Source organism: Carlito syrichta, unplaced genomic scaffold, assembly GCF_000164805.1.
Source record: "Carlito syrichta isolate Samal-C Ts95f unplaced genomic scaffold, Tarsius_syrichta-2.0.1 Scaffold308079, whole genome shotgun sequence".
In the NCBI taxonomy this organism is placed as follows: domain Eukaryota; kingdom Metazoa; phylum Chordata; class Mammalia; order Primates; family Tarsiidae; genus Carlito; species Carlito syrichta.
The window spans coordinates 882421-888974 of NW_007252175.1; positions in this window are offsets into that span (position 1 = coordinate 882421).

A 6554-nucleotide genomic window follows, 5' to 3' on the forward strand; every position below is an offset into this window, starting at 1 on the left:
TGGGAGGCCAGGGCCAGGGGGAGAGTGGGAGGGAGGCGGGGTGGGCAAGAGAGCCGGAGAAGTGAGCCTCCAGGGAGCGGGGAGGGGGCAGGAGGTTCCTGTAAACGACCGACAAAGTTTGGGGCACTGAGCGAGATGGGGTGAGCCTGAGGGATGACGGCGAGAAGGGGGCGCTGCTCTCTGGGGGGCGCGAGGCGGAGCTAGGGGTGAGCGCTGTGTGAAGTGCAAAAGTAGGAAAAGTGACCAAGGACTCTGTCCCTTTCTCTCCGGCCCGGCTTTCGGGAGCATCCTTTCGCTGCGGGCGGGGCCCATTCCAGGAGCGCAAGGGCTGTTGGCGGAGCGCCAGCAGGGCCGCGCTCGGGACGGTGGGCACAGGTGTCTGGGGGGAAAAGGGAGTGTTTTCGTGCCCAGCTCTCCGTGTCTGGGACTCCGGAATGCTCCCTCCACTCCACGCCACCTCCGGGAGGACTTCAGCCTTCACGGATGATGTCAGTAGTTGTGACCAGGCGGAAGACATGGGGCGAAGGAGCCTAGAAAGTTTGAGGGCCGCGGTCTCCCTTCCTCTCGGGCGTCGCCTCTAGGGTCGTCCTTCCATCTGGCTGTCGCGGAGGAGGCTGTGCCGCCCTCGGAGGCAGTCACCTGCGGTGGCAGTCAAGGGCAGCTTTCTGATTTCCTCCGTCTGGCTTGAGACGTCCCAAGCTAGATAGTAAAGACAGTCTCCTGATTCGGATACACTGTGAGAGAGAGAGAGTCGTTAAAGGAAGAGAATCTCCTGAAAGGTTAGGGGACATAGGTTAGTGTCTCCCATAAAGTTGTAAAAAAGAATATAGCAAATGCTTATGTTGGCCTGATGTCGTGTTTGGGAAAAGAGGAGAATCGAATGCTCAGCGTGGAATTCTCACAAAGGCTTCACCTGGTGAAGATGTTTTGAAATGTGTCTTTACTCCTTCAAGCCTTCTTTGATTAGGTGTCACCGACGATCTGTTTTTCGTAGTTTGTAGATGCCATTTGAAAAAACCCCTGTTAAAACCTCAGCGTGATTTTCTGCTTCCAAAATTTTAAATTTTACTCTTAAAATCGCATTTTGTTGTCATTTATCCGCTTTCCAGTTGCCTTTCACTGCAGATTGTTATGACAAAGACAACCTAATTGCAATTGTATTACACCAATCATACTTTTGTCATTTTAGTTTATGAGATTTTAGTCTCGCAAGTATAGATTTGAAATGTTTCCCATTTTGTATCTTCTGTCTTGGTAGAACCAAGGCTGTAAATAATAGCATTCTGTTTTCTCTTGTAAGAAGGTAGTAAAATAGGACGCGTTAAATTCAAGTTAAATTAAAATTTCAAAACCCACCAAACCGTTAAACTCATCACTTACTTGGGTAAGTAGTGAAACTCGGACTGACGCCGAGGCAATTATTACCTTTTATTCTTCTCAAAATGGAAAGATTTGGAATTTCATGTGATTTAGAGGTGTCATTGATATACATGCAGGACAAGTTTTATATTTCATTTGATTGCCATAATGACACTGGGACAAATATGACCACAGGTGACATAACTGTATTTTTCCAACATAGTAATCTGTGCTTTTTAATTTTTTCCCAATTAATTAAAATCTCCATTTTACTTCATGAATCGAAACTCTCTGTATGACATACATATATAGATATATGGACAGAATATATATATTTTTCTGTGTGATATATAGAAATATATGTAAATATATATGAAATAGTTGTATACAGAGCATCTACCACATATGTTTACTATCCAAGTGTTTGAGACACAAAGGTGAAGAAACCAGAATCCCTGCTGTTATTGGAAGATTCTTAATGTTTGTGAACATTTACTAATGTGCCAGGTGTGGTGCTAAAACTACAGATATATCGCCCGATCTACAATTTATATTTGTTACAAACCTCTCAAAAGGTTACAATTCTTTCTTAGGGTTATATTTTTAGTAAGTAATAAGCCCAAGAACTAGGGATGGAACTTAAATGACCAGAGTTCAGAGACTGGGCTATCTTCGTTAAAACCTGCTAAGTCAATGAGTTTCAGGTGCAATGAGGTGTCTGGGAACCGAAAAGCAAACTGGAAGAATCCACAGAATTCAAAAGGTAGTGTGCTCTACCTATAAGACCTTAGGTTTTCAGAGTAGTAATTAATTCCTGGAATCAGCTCAAAGACTCCCCTCCCCCAGCTTCCTGGCTGTATCACCTTGGATACAATATTTAACCTGTTCCCATAGCATATATGCAAACTTTCAACACAGTTCTGACACATAATAGGCAATTGTTGTCAATAAATAGTTGCCCAAAATATGCAATCAACGCTCCAAGAGTGGGAGGTGCATTGTGCCGTATGGGCAAAATAGATGTCTCATTCTGACTTTGAGATAACTCGGGAAGAAATCACAGAGAAAGAGAATCTGAACTGAATTTCTATGGAGAATCTAAAGATTATCAACCAGAGAAAAATTATGTGCAGGATATGAGAGAGCACATGTCTTTCTAGATGCTGCTAAAAATTTGGGATATTTGGACTTCAGGTCGTACGGGGTGAATACTGGAAGTGAGGCTGGAAAGTAGAGCAAGGGGTGACTCCACACTGCCTCAGTGGGCAGTGGGTCTTCCTCTCATAGAAATAGAGAAACAGTGGAAGGTTACAAGCGAAGGGGCCAGATGATCAGATTTGCCCTTAAGAGCCAAAATCTTGACCAAAAATGCTGTACAACGAGGCTGGAGGCAGGGGGAGAAATTTCGAAGCTGTGGAAATAGTCTGGGTAAGAAATGATTGTGTGAGCAAAACTAAGAGTAAAATTTTCCATTTGGATTTCTAGCTCAATTTTTTTTAAAAAAATTAAGTTTCTAGCTCAAATAAGCACTAGCTGAATTACAAAATTGGCAAGCACAAATTTACTACAGCACTATTTCTCATAGCAAGACACAAAACAACCCAAATGTCCGTGTATAAGAGGCTATCTGAGCTGTGGTACATATACGTAGTGGTGTGCTATATGGTTGTACAAGAAAAGAGAAGTGTCTCTGTCTATTACCATAAAGTGATCTCAAGGACATAGTGTTATGTGAGGAAAAGCAATACAGAAATGTGTATGGTACACGAGCATTTATCGACTGGGACGAGTATAAGCAAATAAACTTTCCATACCTACCCTGAGTTGCGTTACTTCAATTGATTTTAAAATAGGCCATTCTGGCTTATTCTCTCTAGTAGGACATCTCTAGAGACAAAAATAATTACAATAAAAAATTCTTTACTGTCTTCGCTAATTATAATGTTGATACTAGTATCATATTTTTGATACATGTTTAAAATCAAAGAGGATAAAGTTTAAAATCTGGTAGTTGTGAGTCTGAATAGGAAGTTTAAGTGTGAATTATCGTTTTATGTTTTTATAATATGCATCTTATAACTTCACAAAGTAAGAAGGCTTAGAAATAATGATCAAGCTATTAAAAATTAGCATTCTTGGTATTCAATTAGTGGTATCTACTACGATTTCCCAGTGAAAGATATCAGAACTTTTTAAGGAAATAACTCACTCCATGTCTTGGGAAAGAATTGTTCAATGTGAGCCTGGAATATCTCATAATAACAAAAAGTAAGGAAGTTATTATAATCGCTGAGATAAAGTCAAAAGTTTTCAGGAGCCAACTGGGAGATGTTTTCATTGTCTGAAGATGGGAAAATTTAGACATCAAAAGGAATAATGACTGCAATATATTGTAATATATCAGTGTTAAATTCATGAGTCCATAAGGATGGTTTTTATTTTTTATTTATATATATTTTTTTGAGTTGGAGTCTCACTCTGTCACCCAGACTGGAGTACAGTGGCCGCTCCCGGCCACCGCAGTCTTGACCTGCTGGGCTCTGGCGATCCTTCCGCCTCAGCCTTCCAAGTAGCCGGAATTACAGGCATGCGCTACCACGCCCGACTGATTTTTTGATTTATGGTAGAGATGAGGTCTCGCTGCCCAGGCGGGTCTCGAACCCACGGGCTCAGGCAATCCACTCATCTCAGCCTCCCAAAGGCACGGGATTACAGGCTGAGCCACCAAGCCCGGCTATGGGATGATTTTTAAAAGAGAGAAGTCTCATTGGATTCTTTGGTATGATTCTAGGGAAGTAACCCATAACTTTTTCAAAAAAGTAAACTTTTCATCTGGAATACTTTTTATTTACGTGAGTTGTAAATCTACTACAGAGAGTTTCCCTCTACCCCTTACTTAGTTTCAGTTTTCCTCAATGTCATCATCTTGCATTACTCTAGTACATTTGTCAAAATGAGAAAATCAACATTGGTATGTCATTCTTAATAAAACTCCAGATTTTATTTAGATTATATCAGTTCTTCCACTAGTGCTTTTTTTTGTTGTTGTTGTTTTGGGATCTAATTCAAGACCCTTCATTACATTTAGCTGCCATACCTGCTTGGATTTGTGACAATTTCATCTTCCGTGTTTTTTCATGATCTCCACAGTTTGATGAGTATTGGTTAGATATTTTGCAGGATGTACTTCAATTTGTATTTGTATAATACTTTTCTCTTGATTGGACTGGAGTGATGGATTTTTAGAAAGAATACCAGAGAAGTGAAGTGCTCTTCCTATTATATCATATAAGGGAATCTTTGATCTCCTCTGACATTACTACTGGTGATGTTAACCTTCAAAAGTTGGTTATTGTGTTTCAGGTTTTAACCACTATAAAGTAACTGTTTTTCCACTCTTTATTCTATTCCATGGAAATGAATCACTAAGTATGGCCCACTAACCAGGAGAAAAGAGAATCTACATATATTATTTGGAATTTCTATAATGAAGAGTTATCTCTTCTCCCTCCTTTTTAAATTTAATCATGTATTTATGTCCTCATAAACTCGTGTATATTTATTTTACACTTTAGGTTACAATCCAATATTATATTTTTGTTTTTTATTGTGTTGCTCAAATTGGTCTAGCTTTGCACATTGGGAGCTGTTCATACAAGTCTATCTTTTTGTATTTTGAACACCTCCATGCTTACTGTCATGGTAAGATACTCTAGGAATAACTTGTATATTCCTTGCCTTAACCTTGGTAATGAACCACTTCTCTAAGGATGCCTGGTTCTTTTTATTGAAGAATAATTTTTAAAGACCAAAATCTGGTGTTGGGTTTGCTCAGTGTTACTGAATTGTCATTGCTTCCAGATTATTGCCTACAACAGTGCTTGATATATAATATATAAAATATATGTAATCCTATGTTGTTATACATGCCTATGCGTTTCTCTATCCATCTATATGCGTGTTAAGCTTACACATGAGTTCATATGCATGTCTTCAACTCAAATTCAATAATACAGCATTTTTTTCTAGTACACCTTATTGCTTCTCTGTAACTTCCCTCTCCAACATTAAGAAAATTGATTTCCACAATCAAGCAAAATATATTTACTTATGATATTAAACCTAAACTGAAGTTCTCCAAAACCTATTTAATTTTTGATAGCTTTATTTTTGTTTACAACCACTGATGACTACTAAAAACACGTCTATTGTTGTTAATTGTCTCCATTCCTGGAAAACATTGAATTTCATAGACATTAATATAAATGGATGGCATTATTTATAATATTTTCTCCTATAAAAGGCCAGTGCATTATCTAGACTAATACTGACAATTTAATAAATATTTGTGTGTATTAATTAAATGATCTCTTGGCAGGATTTTGTTTTTTCAACGTATATATATTTTTCTTCAATTGAGCTAGTACTTTCCGATTTTCATATATTTTGCTGTTGTCACTTCCAGCAAGAGGAACAATACTCAAGCGCTTCACAAACGACATTGCTCTACCTTTTTATCTGTCTGTCAACCTTGCTTAAAATCAGCACACTAATCTCACCCTATAGCAGTAGCTTGATTAATCTTTTGTCATCTATCTACCTCACATGGTCTCTCCATGAAGCTGATTGACATTGTGCGTGACTTTAATGCTGATACATTATCTCTCTTCCAGGACCACAGAATCCTCATTACACCAAAAAGATTACTTTCCTTGTGCTATGTTTCCCACTCCTCTCTGGAATCACTGTTGTTGAAAGGGGTCACTGAGTAGAACTTGGCAGACTTTCCTTCCTTCCCTCATTCATTCACTATGTATTTCTAGAACATGTCTATGGATCATGGTATCACAAGGGAATGGAAAAGGATTTTATCCATCATAGCATCCGTTTTTAACAATTAAGTGATCCCAAACATAGACACATGTGCATACATACACACATACAAGCGAATATAAAATATTATGTTCTAAACCCTCCATAAGAGGCAGAAAGCTCATGTAATTTCTTTCAAAGTAGAGATCATGTCATAATAAACAGGAGTCTACTCCTACCTAGTGCTTGTTCAGCATCTCAATGATCATTCCAGGAGAGGATTGGTCAAGAACAGCATCATGGAAAAGTTCATATTTGAACATGATTATATATATATATATATATATATATATATATATATATATATATATATATATACAGTG